This window comes from Oncorhynchus masou, chromosome 13, assembly GCF_036934945.1.
Source record: "Oncorhynchus masou masou isolate Uvic2021 chromosome 13, UVic_Omas_1.1, whole genome shotgun sequence".
NCBI lineage: Eukaryota > Metazoa > Chordata > Actinopteri > Salmoniformes > Salmonidae > Oncorhynchus > Oncorhynchus masou.
In genome coordinates this window covers 61,971,310-61,987,117 of record NC_088224.1, presented here as the reverse complement: position 1 = coordinate 61,987,117, position 15,808 = coordinate 61,971,310, and the positions used below count along the sequence as shown (strand labels likewise).

Sequence of the window (15,808 nt, the reverse complement as noted above, 5' to 3'; positions counted from 1 at the left end):
ATGTCTGAGTATTGGAGTGTGCCCCAAGCTATCCATGAAATGAAATAACAAAAGAATTGTGCCGTCAATTTTGCTTAATATAAGGAATATGAAATGACTTACACTTTTACTTTTGATACTTAAGTATATTTTAGCAATTAACATTGACTGTTGATACTTAAATTAAAACCAAATACTTTTAGTCAAGTATGACAATTCTGTACTTTTTCCACCACTGCTCACACAAAAGACTGAATTCTACTGTGAAAAAGCTTTTTTACTGTACATTATTTAGGCACTTCTTCAACCTAATATAGTTGACCTATTATGGAATATTTTGGAAAGGCTCTATGGATTTTCCATGGGCATATATATACAGTACCAGTCAAAAGATTGGACACACCTACTCATTCCAGGGTTCTTCTTTATTTATTTTTTACTATTTTCTACATTATAGAATAATAGTGAAGACATCAAAACTATGAAATAACACATATGGAATCATGCATTAACCAAAAAAGTGTTAAACAAATCAACATCTATTTTACATTTGAGATTCTTCAAAGTAGCCACCCTTTACCTTGTTGACAGCTTTGCACACTCTTGGCATTCTCTCAACCAGCTTCATGAGGTAGTCACGTGGAATGCATTTCAATGAACAGGTGTGCCTTGTTAAAAGTTAATTTGTGGAATTCCTTTCCTTCTCAATGTGTATGAGCCAATCAGTTGGGTTCTGACAAGGAAGGGTTGGTATATAGAAGATAGCTATATTTGGTAAAAGTCCAAGTCCATATTATGGCAAGAACAGCTCAAATAAGCAAAGTGAAATGACAGTCCATCATTACTTTAAGACATGAAGGTCTGTAAATCTGGAAAATGTCAAGTACTTTTGAATGTTTCTTCAAGCACAATTGCAGAAACCATCAAGCGCTATGATGAAACTGTCTCTCATGGGGACCACCACAGGAAAGGCAGACCCAGAGTTACCTTTGCTGCAAAGGATAAGTTCATTAGAGTTACCAGCCTCAGAAATTGCAGCCCAAATAAATGCTTCACTGAGTTCAAGCAACAGATGCATCTCAACATCAACTGTTCAGAAGAGACCGTGAATCAGGCCTTCATGATTGAATTGCTGCAACAAAACCACTACTTAAGGACACCAATGAGAAGAAGAGACTTGCTTGGGCCAAGAAACACAGCAATGGACACTAGACCGGAAATATGTCCTTTGGTCTGATGAGTCCAAATTTGAGATTTTTGGTTCCAACCACCATGTCTTTGTGAGACACAGAGTAGGTGAACGGATGTGTGGTTCCCACCGTGAGGCGTGGAGGAGGAGGTTTGATAGTGTGGGGGTGCTTTGCTGGTGACACTGTCTGTGATTTATTTAGAATTCAAGGCACACTTAACCAGCATGGCTACCACAGTATTCTGCAGTGATTCACCATCACATCTGGTTTGCGCATAGTGGGACTATCATTTGTTTTCCAACAGGACAATGACCCAACACACCTCCAGGCTGTATAAGGGCTACTTGACCAAGAAGGACAGTGATGGAGTGCTGCATCAGATGACCTGGCCTTCACAATCACCCGAACTCAAACCTACTGAGATGGTTTGGGATGAGTTGGACCACAGAGGAAATGAAAAGCAGCTCAGCATATGTGGGAACTCCTTCAAAACTGTTGGAAAAGCATTCAAGGTGAAGCTGGTTGAGAGAATGCCAAGCGTGTGCAAAGCTGTCATCAAGGCAAAGAGTGGCTGCTTCAAAGAATGTCAAATATAAAATATATTTAGATTTTTTGTTTAACACTTTTTTGGTTACTACATGATTCCACGTGTTATTTCATAGTTTTGATGACTTCACTATTATTCTACAATGTAGAAAATAGTCAAAATAAAGAAAGACGCTTGAATGATTAAGTGTGCCCAAACTTGTGACTGGTACTGTAATCAGAAATACAAAGAGGTGTTGTGTAAATGACAACAGACAGTTAGGAATAGGCTATTCTACAGAAGAGACAAAGACCCTTTAAGCTTTGTCACTATGATAAGTCTGCGGCAAGCATTTGTCAGTGATAAGCCTGCAATTGGTATCTTAAAGGCTTTCATCAATATTAGTTGAACTAAAAATAGTGCAATCAATTCACAGCAATAGCTTTATAAAACCAACCAGTATGGGTGGAGTGGAAAAAATAGATGACCTCGAATATCTGGATATCCCTTAAAATAGAACATCAACAATAAATTACGTCAAAAACATTGTCAAGAAGTCGCACTAGTTTTACTCTGCCAACTTCAGATTAGCGTTCAAACCTTTTCCGCTAAGATGATGACTATTGTTTTGTGGAGCTGCCTAGATTTTTTTTTTTAGCGAAGGAGGTGATGGCGAACGAGAAAATAAACATTCGACATCTTTTGGCTGGGCAGCCTTGTTTTCCTTCCAATTAAACTATTATGATACCATTCAGTCATTTAACTTCTCAACTCCTGACTTACACAAACACGGGTGCTACTGTATATCACTATATTATTGATAGACACCACTAGCGTAGCCGCGGGGAAAATGCAGTAATCAGTTCCTGTCCCAGCAGACCCAGGGGCAGTAATTCACGGAGTTAATGTTTCCCTACTGAGGAAATCTCTGATTACTCAAGGTAACACAGAGAATGGACTCTATTCATAAAACTCTTGCTGTTCTCCTAAAATGTAAGTATTAGCTAAACAAGTACTTTTCCAAAACCATCATATATATGCCCAAACCTTCAGCTGATTGCCTTTCCAACTACATACACTGAAATACCACATGTCATTTGCCTGTTTCAGCCATGGGCGAAAAATAATTATAAACGTCTCTTGCATATAGGCCATGAAATTATGACGCAGTTTCTGAAAATGACCCACAATTGCGAGGCTTGGCAAAGTGGTTAATCATGTTTACAAAATTCCAGAGTTCCCGTATCTCAGTGCAAGAGACATGACTGCAGTACCTGGTTCAAATCCAGGCTGCATCACATCTGGCTGTGATTGGGAGTCCCGTAGGGTGGCGCATAATAGGCCCAGCGTCATCTGGGTTTGGCTGGTGTAGGCCATCATTGTAAATAAGAATTTGTTCTTAACGGACTTGCCTAGTTAAATAAAAAATACATTTAAAAAAGCTCATTTGGGCCTGCCGGGTGGTGGTCTAAGGCAGTGCTGGCTGTGCCGTCAGAGACTCTGGGTTCGAGCCCAGGCTCTGTCGCAGCCGGGCCGCGACCGGGAGGTCCATGGGGCGATGCACAATTGGCCTAGTGTCATCTGGGTTAGGGAGGGTTTGGCCGGTAGGGATATCCTTGTCTCATCGCACACAAGCAACTCCTGTGGTGGGCAGTGCACGCTGACCAGGTTGCCAGGTGCACAGGGTTTCCTCCGACACATTGGTGCGGCTGGCTTCCGGGTTGGATGCGCATTGTGTTAAGAAGCAGTGCGGTTTGGTTGGGTTGTGTTTCGGATGACACATGGCTTTCAACCTTCGTCTCTCCCGAGCCCATATGGTAGTTGTAGCGATGAGACAAGATAGTAACTACTAACAATTGGATACCATGACATTGGGGAGAAAAAAGGGGTAAAATAAAATAAATAAATAAATAAAAAGCTAAGTTAATGACAACAGATCAGAACTGAAATGTTTACAAACTCCTAACTTCATGCAGAATATGTTTAGCGGCCTAAGTACATTGCTAAATAAAAATTCAGGAGCTCAAAATATCTATTTTGTTACTGTATATGGTGACTTCTTAGAGCCCCCTTAAATTCTATGGATCTGCAAGCATCCACAGAACAACTGATCATCCCCAATCTGCTGTTTCGCTACTGTTCTAACTTTTCCTTTGTCTAAAGGTCCAACATATCCCTAATAGGTTCACCCTTGGCAGCTCTAGAGCTTAAAGCCCAGCTCCAGACTCCTACCCCAACCCCAAGCCCTAGACCCCAGCCTCTGCATAGTTTCAGCCCAATGTCAAACCCCAACTCAACCCAAACCTCAAAATCAGAACCAAATCAGCAGCCCAAGCCCAAACTCAGGCAAATCTAGAAAAGCCAAAAGCCAGACCAGACCTGCTCCTTCCCCAGGTGGTCAGCCCCAGCTTGTAAAGCCAGACCAGACCAGACCTGCTCCTTCCCCAGGTGGTCAGCCCCAGCTTGTAAAGCCAGACCAGACCAGACCTGCTCCTTCCCCAGGTGGTCAGCCCCAGCTTGTAAAGCCAGCCCAGACCAGACCTGCTCCTTCCCCAGGTGGTCAGCCCCAGCTTGTAAAGCCAGCCCAGACCAGACCTGCTCCTTCCCCAGGTGGTCAGCCCCAGCTTGTAAAGCCAGCCCAGACCAGACCTGCTCCTTCCCCAGGTGGTCAGCCCCAGCTTGTAAAGCCAGCCCAGACCAGACCTGCTCCTTCCCCAGGTGGTCAGCCCCAGCTTGTAAAGCCAGCCCAGACCAGACCTGCTCCTTCCCCAGGTGGTCAGCCCCAGCTTGTAAAGCCAGCCCAGACCAGACCTGCTCCTTCCCCAGGTGGTCAGCCCCAGCTTGTAAAGCCAGCCCAGACCAGACCTGCTCCTTCCCCAGGTGGTCAGCCCCAGCTTGTAAAGCCAGCCCAGACCAGACCTGCTCCTTCCCCAGGTGGTCAGCCCCAGCTTGTAAAGCCAGCCCAGACCAGACCTGCTCCTTCCCCAGGTGGTCAGCCCCAGCTTGTAAAGCCAGCCCAGACCAGACCTGCTCCTTCCCCAGGTGGTCAGCCCCAGCTTGTAAAGCCAGCCCAGACCAGACCTGCTCCTTCCCCAGGTGGTCAGCCCCAGCTTGTAAAGCCAGCCCATGCCCCAGCCCAAAGCCAATCCCATTGGGGAATTTCAACAGACTTTCATTTCACTTCTGGCTTCTGTCCAGGCAGCTTGAGCCACAGCCACACAAAGGACCCAAGTTTCAAGTTGAACGTGAGAACCACCTCATCTCTTGACCTCTATTAGCATATGAATGGTCCAGAAAGGAACTGAAAGCAAAGAAAGATGAGGGAAAGGGAGAGTGACCGAACACAGCTCAGAGTGTGCCCTTGGCCGACTCTCCTCCTCAGTTTCAGTTACTGTGAAAACAAACTATGCCCTTTCATACAGATCTCTTTACAGGGTGACACGCTCTGACAAAGAGCTACGCCCAATAACATGTTGCTCCAACATTGCGCACACATTTTGGAAAATATGATTGGATACACAAAAACATTGCAAAGGTTTTTTTCTCACTGTCTACATGTCTGAAATGTGGTTAAATTTATCAAATGAAATGTATATCTGGGGAAAACGGTAGAGCATGTCTGGCTCAGTCGGTAGAGCATGGCGCTTGCAACGCCAAGCGTCGTGGGTTCGATTCCCGCTGGGGCCACTCATATGTAAAAGTAGTGGCCCCAGCCGACTTGTAAGTCGCTTTGGACAAAAGCGTCTGCTAAATGGGATATATTATATTAAAACATCTGCGCAAAAGCATACATTTCCTATAAAGAAAGTGCCTATTGACTATAATATTCAATGCATCTAAATCAAATTCATGGCAGTTCAGTTGCTCTTATTTTCAGTTGTGTTAATAGGTGTAAATCTATGCTGAAAAAGGCCTAACCATACCTGGTGTAGTCCTTTACTGTGAGAGACTCATTGGATAATCTGCCAGCAGTCCCCAGGTTGGCACTATTCATTGAGTTTATCTGGGAGTGGGGAGGGGAGTCAACCACACTGACCTTACTCTCAGTCCACTAACAAAAGGGCACGCTCTCTCTGCCCTCAGCTCCAGCTGGTTAGAGGAAGAAATAGAAAAGGTAGGTGAAGGAGTAGAGGAGGACTGGAAAAGAGGGGGAGGGAGACAGAGACAGATCACTAACTCATCAAAGAAATTCTATCAGTACAAGTGGGGTCCAATGTGATAAGCAAAACAGTTCTTTTGGACACCAATGACAACCACAATGCCCATGTGTGGTAACAATACATCCAACAGTGTTACAAAATAATTTGATGACCCAACCTTAAGTGGCAGGAGTAGGGAGAGGAAGAAATTACAGCAGAGGTGTGGACTCCAGTTACATGACATGGACTAGAGTCTGACTCATCACAAATTTGATAACTTGAGACTCAACTTGATAGAAAATAAAATAACTTGAGACTTGAAGACTCAGGACTTTGACTTGATACTGATGACTTGAAATGATTTGTGGATTACTCTCCACGCAGCCAGATACTGTAGCCGCAGTATCGCATTTGCAAATAGTTTTTTTGCAACAGATTTGCGAGTGAAACGCACACTCGGCCCTCTGATTGGACCAGCAAACTGTCAATCAACAAAGGTCGGGTGAGCTAGCGAAGATTGCTGATTGGATCGGGTGCAGCGCAAACGCCAAATTGTAGGGAGAGAGGATTGCCATAAATAAATATGCAGCTCTATAAATTGTTTGGGGATCAATAATATGAACTGTTTACTTGGCAAGCTCACCAGCAATGGGTCATCAAGCAACAAATACTGTTTTTTTGGTATGTCAAAATTGCTTGAAATGTATCATTTACTTATGAAGCATTTGGAATTTGTTGTTAAAATGAATTATTGAAATGTGTGGTAAACCAAATAATGAAAAGGGCTGTCTGGTAGCCTTAATAAATAGACAAATATCTGTAGTCATTGCACATATAGATGATTTTTCTTACTTCACTTGAGACTTCACTTGATAAAAACATGTGACTCGACTCGACTTGCTCTTAGAATGCACGATTTGGATTTAACTCAAAGCTCGACCCATTCTACTTGGGATTCAAACTGAAATTATAGTGGCAGGCAGGAAGAGGCATATGAACGTCAAAGACATTGACTGCTGTGGACATACAGTATGTTATATTATGCTTGGCCTGCCAGTCCTCAACATGAAACAAAGCTCTGTAAATCTGTTCTCCGTGTGTCCATTATCCACCTCTCTCTCTCTCTCTCTCATTTCCCCCTCCTCACTTTGTCTGCCAGCTACACACCACTCCTGTATAATTTGTTATTTTCTTCATATTATTGTCAGAGAAGTGAGAGCAAGAGAGTGAGCTGCAAGGAGAGGCAACATTTCAAAGGCACGATGCGAGAAAAAAAATATCACATATTATCTAGCTGCTATCTTATTCCATTGTTTGGAAAACCACCAGTATCTTTACACCCAGACAAGCACCCGATTCTCACAAACACCTTTAGTGGCACAGAAAAGTCTTTCCGTCCGTCTGTCCGAGGTAGATTATGTCCTGTGAGATGTGAGTAGACAGGGCTTGGAGGAGCATCCGTCTGTGCTGTGCCATTATTGCTCTTCTCCACTGCTTTTATCATCTCTATAAATCTCCACTGTCTGAGCCCCAGCCTCCCCATAAAGAGCCAACCTGTGAGTATCACCAAAAGAGAGAGAGAGAGAGAGAGAGAGAGAGAGAGAGAGAGAGAGAGAGAGAGAGAGAGAGAGAGAGAGAGAGAGAGAGAGAGTAGTAGTAGCCCGTACCCAGACACATCCATCTCACACGCCTCTGTCTGCAACAGACAGACGGACACGCCTGGTATATACTGTAAGCTACAACTGAGATTTGAACTTTATAATATTGATCAGAAACATCCAATAGTATAACATTTTAGACCCCAAAGACTCATTGTCTTGCAGAAAAGCACATTTTGAACACTTGGACTGGTTATTACAGTGCAGAATCACTGGTATGAGGATGTTACATGGCAAGCTACAGTAGTCCAGTGAAAGGGAAATAGCAGATAATAACAGAAGAGAGATGGTGGATTGATACAGGGTTCAGAGGAAGTGCATTGCCACAGGATCTCTCCAGTGTCAGTCAATCAAAAAGACTGAGCTCTCTGAAAATGAGAATCCACACAGATAAGTGACCCAGGTGCCGCCGAAGATTGTTTCGTCTCGCACAAAGCCGAGATAACTCTTACACAACGTGAACCGCAACCAAGAACATTGGACACAATCTACACCAAACGACTGTTGAAAACTACCTATCGCTGTATTGTGTGCGTCAAATATGTCCACCTTCAGTTAGCAAGTAGGCCTACAGGCTACTCTTAGTACAGTATCACCTTTATGGAAAAAACACATTTGAGTCAATAACTAAAATTGACCAATATTGACCTCCAATAAAGCACAATGTTCTGTGTTTATGTTCCCTCTGTGCAGGCATGCCGTTAGATTTATGTCAACAGACGACTGAGTCCTTTTACCCCGTATTCATAACACAGCCCTGATGTCACTGAGATAACCTTAAGTAACCACTGACGTGGATCTGCTAGCTCGACCAAACACAAGGCTTGAGTTGACACATAGAATGTACTTTGCCCAAAGATGGCTAACTTGAAACATCTTAAAACATTCACAACTATTTCTTCATGCCATTTTGAGTCAGTTTGAACTTTTGAACAGTGAAATATCACCCCAAATATCCCTTTTTTCCATGTCATTCTGAGTCACTTTTGACTGTTGGATTCATAGTCTTCAGTCAGTTTCTTATGATTCCCCATTCAGTTCTGCCAAGGCTATTCAACTATTCCTCTGGCAGTGACAGATGGCCAGGGAGAATCATTTGATCACTTCAACAGTATATGACATATTTCTTCATTTGGCATCTCTTTACAAGGCACATTTAACTGGACAAGGAACTAACACTGTCCATTCTCTAGCCTCGCTCCCGCTCACCCTCTCATTAAATGGTACCTCCAGACAGTGACAGCGACTGTGTCAGATTGGAGACTTGCCGTGCAGCTCATACTGAAATAAATATAATCCACTACACCTTCTTCCCACCTATGAGCCTCTTTATATCCTTCAATATCATAATCACACAACAATTTTCTGACAAGCACGAGAAAACATGTTTCAAAACATTGAACAAACCCCTTGAGGTTGCAATTTGAATATCAGCCACTTTTACAGAAATTCAGGACTCCCTTAGACGGGATACTTCAGTATCTGCCCATCTAAGCTCTCATCACCATGGTGATTGTTAGGATCACCATGGTGACGATAGGCTGCCCTGCTCCCATCATGCATCTGTCTACCCATCATGCCCTAGCCTTTGTCCTCTCCCCAGGAGAGATGTGGCAACACCCAGAGGAGTGGCATTAGATTGATGCATCTATTTCCAACCATCATACAAGCCCTAGTCCCAATGACTGGAGGTCAATAGTCATTGGAGCGTTTCAATGTCCCTCACCCCGGGACTAAAAAGTAACAAACAACTAAATGTGACAGGGAGCCGAAGGGAGTTGACAAGTCCACAGCTCTTTCAGTTAACATGGCTTCATACTGCTTGATGGATCCTGGGCCTACAGAGGGCAAAGACAGTAGTAGTGCACTACATTTGACCAGAGCCCAATGGGCCAAGGTCTGGGCTCATGCCTCCCCAGGCCTCTGGCCTCCATTCTCCTTCCTCTGGCGCGGCATCTAGGGTGATGTTTAATGAGAAATCTTTATTGGAGTTCTCTGGGAAGAGTTGGGCCCCATGAGGTTTCTACTCATCCCAAGTTTAATTGTGAGCTGCTTGCTTGCTTGGCCCATGGCCTATGTGAGGCTACCCGAGTATATTATTATGTCTAAAACGATGCCAATGATGACTTTTACAACTGTAATTAAGCTTATGAGATAGACAATAATGTGTGATTTGATCATGTCCACTGTCACATCTGAAAACATTCAGTCTAAATCTTTTAATTTACTCAAAATCACTGCTGTCATGTGATCAAAACCAGCCTAACGTGTCTCTGCCTCAATGTTTTTTTATCTATGAAATTATTGAAAGATTGATCATATATCCTCTTGGCAATTCATCAGGCCACCATCATCCATCATATCTACTGACAAATCTACTGACCAGGCAGGTAGCCTAGCAGTTAAGAGTTTTGGGACAGTAACCAAAAAGTCACTGGTTTAAATCCCCGAGCCAGCAAGGTAGGGGTGTTATCGTAAGAGTAGGGGTGTTAACCCCGGTGTCCTGGCTAAATTCCCAATCTGGCTCTCAAACCATCACGGTCTAATAATCCCCAGTTTACAATTGGCTCATTCATCCCCCTCCTCTCCCCTGTAACTATTCCCCAGGTCGTTGCTGCAAATGAGAACGGGTTCTCAGTCAACTTACCTGGTAAAATAACGGATAAATAAATAAACAAAAAAGGTGGTGGAAAAATCTGCCGCTCTGCCCTTGAGCAAGACAATTAACCCAACAGAACGTCTGCTCTCTGTGGATGTGGATTAAGGCATCCCCTTCACCTCTGATTTAGAGGGGTTGGGTTACATTTCAGCTGAACGTATTCAGTTGTGCAACTGACTAGGTATCCCCTAGTGTAGCTGGTGGTTCATAGTCAAATACTCAGTGTAAAGAGGACAACAGAGTGGTTCAGAGTCAAATACTCAGTCTAAATAGGACAACAGGGTGGTTCATAGTCAAATACTCAGTGTAAAGAGGACAACAGGGTGGTTCATAGTCAAATACTCAGTGTAAAGAGGACAACAGGGTGGTTCATAGTCAAATACTCAGTGTAAAGAGGACAACAGGGTGGTTCATAGTCAAATACTCAGTGTAAATAGGACAACAGGGTGGTTCATAGTCAAATACTCAGTGTAAAGAGGACAACAGGGTGGTTCATAGTCAAATACTCAGTGTAAAGAGGACAACAGGGTGGTTCATAGTTAAATACTCAGTGTAAAGAGGACAACGGGGTGATTCATAGTCAAATACTCAGTGTAAAGAGGACAACAGGGTGGTTCATAGTTAAATACTCAGTGTAAAGAGGACAACAGGGTGGTTCATAGTCAAATACTCAGTGTAAAGAGGACAACGGGGTGATTCATAGTCAAATACTCAGTGTAAAGAGGACAACAGGGTGGTTCATAGTCAAATACTCAGTGTAAAGAGGACAACGGGGTGATTCATAGTCAAATACTCAGTGTAAAGAGGACAACGGGGTGATTCATAGTCAAATACTCAGTGTAAAGAGGACAACGGGGTGATTCATAGTCAAATACTCAGTGTAAAGAGGACAACAGGGTGGTTCATAGTCAAATACTCAGTGTAAAGAGGACAACGGGGTGATTCATAGTCAAATACTCAGTGTAAAGAGGACAACGGGGTGGTTCATAGTCAAATACTCAGTGTAAAGAGGACAACGGGGTGATTCAGAGTCAAATACTCAGTGTAAAGAGGACAACGGGGTGATTCATAGTCAAATACTCAGTGTAAAGAGGACAACAGGGTGATTCATAGTCAAATACTCAGTGTAAAGAGGACAACGGGGTGATTCAGAGTCAAATACTCAGTGTAAAGAGGACAACGGGGTGATTCATAGTCAAATACTCAGTGTAAAGAGGACAACGGGGTGGTTCATAGTCAAAATATGTCTGTTATGCCACAGTTACCAAACAGCATGTTGATTGTACAGAAGCCATTGCTCATCTCTACCAAACCTTAGCCAATGGGAGGTAATGATAGACACAGCTGTCAGTACCTGAGGGGCTTTTTTCATTATCTTTCTGTCACGGCCAAAGGAAAGACTGACTTAAGAGAATGGAAGGGTGATGAAATCATGGCAGCTGAGAAGACAGTTGGTAGAGAATGGTTTTTCTAATGCTAAGAGTTATGGGTTCGATTCCCACTGGGGGCCGTCCATATGTAAAAAGTATGCATTGACTGTAAGTTGTTGGACAAAAGCATCAACCAAATGGCATACAGTATATTAGCTGGTGCAGTAGAGTAGTAGCACCACTTGTCCCACACTTCCTAGAGTTCTTGCACCACTCTCTGCCCAGAGACAGGCTGAACATACATTTCTCATCAACAGTTTCTCCAAAAATGTTAGTGAACAGGCGTCATAGTTTACTATGATATTGTCACACCCTGACCTTAGTGAGTCTTTTTATGTCTCTATTTGGTTTGGTCAGGGTGTGATTTGGGTGGGCATTCTGTGTTGTATTTCTTTGTGTTTGGCCGAGTGTGGTTCCCAATCAGAGGCAGCTGTCGACCGTTGTCTCTGATTGGGAATCATACTTAGGTAGCCTTTTTCCCACCTATGTTTTGGGATCTTGTCCTTGTATTGTTGCTGTTGAGCCCTACAAGGCTGTACGTTTTGTTGGTGCTCTCTTTCTTGTTTTTCTGGTTATCATTAAAGAATATGATTAACTTACCCCACGCTGCATCTTGGTCCACTTCTTCAGACGATCATTACAGAAGATCCCACCACAAAAAGACCAAGCAGCATTTTCTGGAGGAGTGGACATGGGAGGAGATACTGGGAGGAGATACTGGAAGGCAAGGGACCCTGGGCGCAGGCTCGAGAATATCGCCATCCTAAGGAGGAAATGGAAGCAGCAAAAGCAGAACGACGAAGATACGAGGAGTTGACACGACGAAGCATGCACAAGAGGCAGCCCCCCAAATGTTTTGGGGGTGGCACACGGGGAGATTGGCGGAGTCAGGTTATAGACCTGAGCCAAGTCCCCGTGCTTACCGTGGGGAGCGTGGTACTGGTCAGGCACCGTGTTATGAAGTGAAGCGCACGGTGTCTCCAGTGCGCGTTCACAGCCCGGTGCGCTACATTCTAGCTCCTCACATTTGTCGAGCGAGAGTGGGCATTCAGCCAGGACGGATTGTGCTGGCTCAGCGCTTCTGGCCTCCGGTGTGTGTCTTCGGTCCAGGATATCCTGTGCTGGCTCTGTGCACTGTGTCTCCAGTGTGTCTCCACAGCCCAGTACATCCTGTGCCAGCACCTCGCAGTTGCCAGGCTAGGGTGAGCAGCCAGCCAGGATGGGTTGTGCCAGCTCTGCGCTCCAGACCTCCAGTGCGTCTTCACGGCCCAGTATATCCTGTGCCAGCTCCACAAACTAAGCCTCCAATGATGATCTATGGCACGAAGCCTCCAGTGATGATCCATGGCACGAACCCTCCAGTGATGATCCAGGGCACGAAGCCTCCAGTGAGGATCCAGGGCACGAAGCCTCCAGTGAGGATCCATGGCACGAAGCCTCCAGTGATGATCCATGTCACAAAGCCTCCAGTGAGGATCCATGGTACAAAGCCTCCAGTGATGATCCATGGCACGAAGCCTCCAGTGATGATCCATGGCACGAAGCCTCCAGTGATGATCCATGGCACGAACCCTCCAGTGATGATCTAGGGCACGAAGCCTCCAGTGATGATCCAGGGCACGAAGCCTCCAGTGAGGATCCATGGCACGAAGTCTCCAGTGATGATCCATGTCACGAAGCCTCCAGTGAGGATCCATGGCACGAAGCCTCCAGTGATGATCCATGGCACAAAGCCTCCAGTGATGATCCATGGCACGAGCCATCCAGTGATTATCCATGGCCCAGAGCCTGCAGTGAGGATCCATGGCACGAAGCCTCTAGCGTCGGTCTCCAGTCCGGGGTCTCCGGCGACGGTCCCCAGGCCGGAGCTTCCGGCGACTGTCTCCAGTCCGGAGGCTCCGGCGACGGTCCCCAGTCTGGGGCCTGCGGCGAGGGTTCCCAGTCCGGGGCATGCAGAGAGGGTTTCCCAGTTCGGGGCCTGCAGCGAGGGTCCCCAGTCCAGGGCCTGCAGCGAGGGTCCCCAGCCCGGGGCCTACAACGAGGGTCCCCAGTCCCGGGCCTGCAGAGAGGGCCGCCAGTCTGGGGTCGGCGACGAGGGTCCCCGCACCAGAGGCGCCACCAAAGTGGGGGGAGCCAGGGGTGGGGCGTGGTCTGCGTCCTGCACCGGAGCCGCCACCGAGGATAGATGCCCACCTTGACCCTCCCCTATAGGTTCAGGTTTTGCAGCCGGAGTCCACACCTTTGGGGGTGGGGGGTGGAGAACTGTCACGCCCTGACCTTAGAGAGCCTTTTTATGTCTCTATTTGGTTTGGTCAGGGTGTGATTTGGGTGGGCATTCTATGTGTTGTATTTCTTTGTGTTTGACCAAGTGTGGTTCCCAATCAGAGGCAGCTGTCTATTGTTGTCTCTGATTGGGAATCATACTTAGGTAGCCTTTTTTCCCACCTATGTTGTGGGATCTTGTCCTTGTATTGTTGCCGTTGAGCCCTACAAAGCTGTACATTTCGTTGGTTCTCTCTTTCTTGTTTTTCTGGTTATCATTAAAGAATATGATTAACCTACCCCACGCTGCATTTTGGTCCACTTCTTCAAACAATTGTTACAGATATACTGTACCTACCTCATATCTATGTAGTAAGAGAGGGCATATATGGTAAATAATATTGCATCCTCTGTATGTCATTGAATTTCTGTAAAAGTGTGTATTGGAAAGCTACAACCATCCCCACTATGAGCTTGGATTGAACTAAACAGATGCCACATACCTCATTTAGGAAAGGTCCTGAAATACTATCAACGTTACATGTTGTCTGGAAATTCATAAAGAAGTGTGTACTTCTGTGCCTTATTTAATGAGTAAATAACAAGGAGGCTATAGGGTAATGTACACAATGTTCAACTCTACCAGCACTAGCTCTCTCTCCCCCTGGTGACATATTCTGCCCCAGTTCTAGAAGCATGAATTATAAATCTGGCAACACAATGTCTGTGGGGAGGTCACCACTGACACCAACCAGTAGCAAGGCATGAAACATGCTGTGATATACCTGGGTAGTGTTCATTAGGGCACACACTGGAAAACTATTTTAAAAAATAAATTAGCATTTCTTTATGGAGGAAGTCCCGCCCCTGTTTCAGTCTGTTTTCTTCCATTTGATACCGAACGAACACGACCCAGGAATTATATCTTCAGTATTTGCACAGCCAGGTAAGCTGCCTAATACTATGAACAGTAAAACGACAGGTTCATTATTGTATTCTTTCTCTCTGGTGATCATACCAAGATGCTGTTTATTGCTGCAATACAATGATTTCAGGGCGAAATATTCCACTACTATGTTGAAGTTAATGTAAAATTGTGAGAATAGAATAAAATAGAATGGAATAGAATTGGAATATAACATTGTGACATTAAGTGTGTGAAGATAAGTCATCTTTGAAAATGGGCAATCATTCAAGGCTGCAGTATGAGTGTCAGTATGCAAACTATGATCATTTGTTTCTTGTTATCTGAATGCGTGGTCGTGAATCAACAAAAACAAAATGTACTCTACACTCTTAGAAAAAAAAGTTCCAAAATGGTTTTTGGAATGTACCCATAGCGGAACACATAGCGGAACACATAGCGGAACACATAGCGGAACACATAGCGGAACACATAGCGGAACACATAGCGGAACACATAGCGGAACACTTTTTGCTTCCAAGTAGAACCCTTTTTGATTCCAGGTATAACTATTTGGGGTTCCAAGGGTTCCAAGGGAACTCAAGAGGGTTTTATCTGAAACCAAAAAGGGTTCTTCAAAGGGTTCTCCTATGGGGACAGCTGAAGAACCCTTTTAAGTTCTAGATAGAACCTTTTTTTCTAAGAGTGTATTGAAGAAAAACACTTTTCACTCTTTCAATGACCACTGTCAAATAAGATTGACCAGAGCCATGTACAATATCTCTACATATTGCTCCAACCTGCACGCCCACGACGTAGTCATTTCTCACTGATTCTTCCTTTATTAAAACCCCTTGGCTTCGGTCAAGACAGCAAGACAAATCTTTCTACGGCTAAGGCTCTGGACTCCTATTCCAAGTCTCTCCAAAAAAGGGTGGCATAATATGCTGTGGAAGAATGCAGGCAGCTAACCCAGTTACAGACTACAGTAGGTGCCACTCAGCAACACTGAAGGGCATAAAGAGAGTTCACGTGTCTGTCTGCTCACCCTGGAACATTGC

The 15,808-nt window shown here is 44.8% G+C and overlaps 1 long non-coding RNA gene across 1 annotated transcript in view; it reads right to left on the bottom strand.

Moving 5' to 3' along the window:
* LOC135552784 (uncharacterized) overlaps positions 1-15,808 on the bottom strand; it is a 121,700-nt gene that overhangs the window by 105,405 nt on the left and 487 nt on the right. The gene's annotated exons all lie outside the window — the stretch shown is intronic.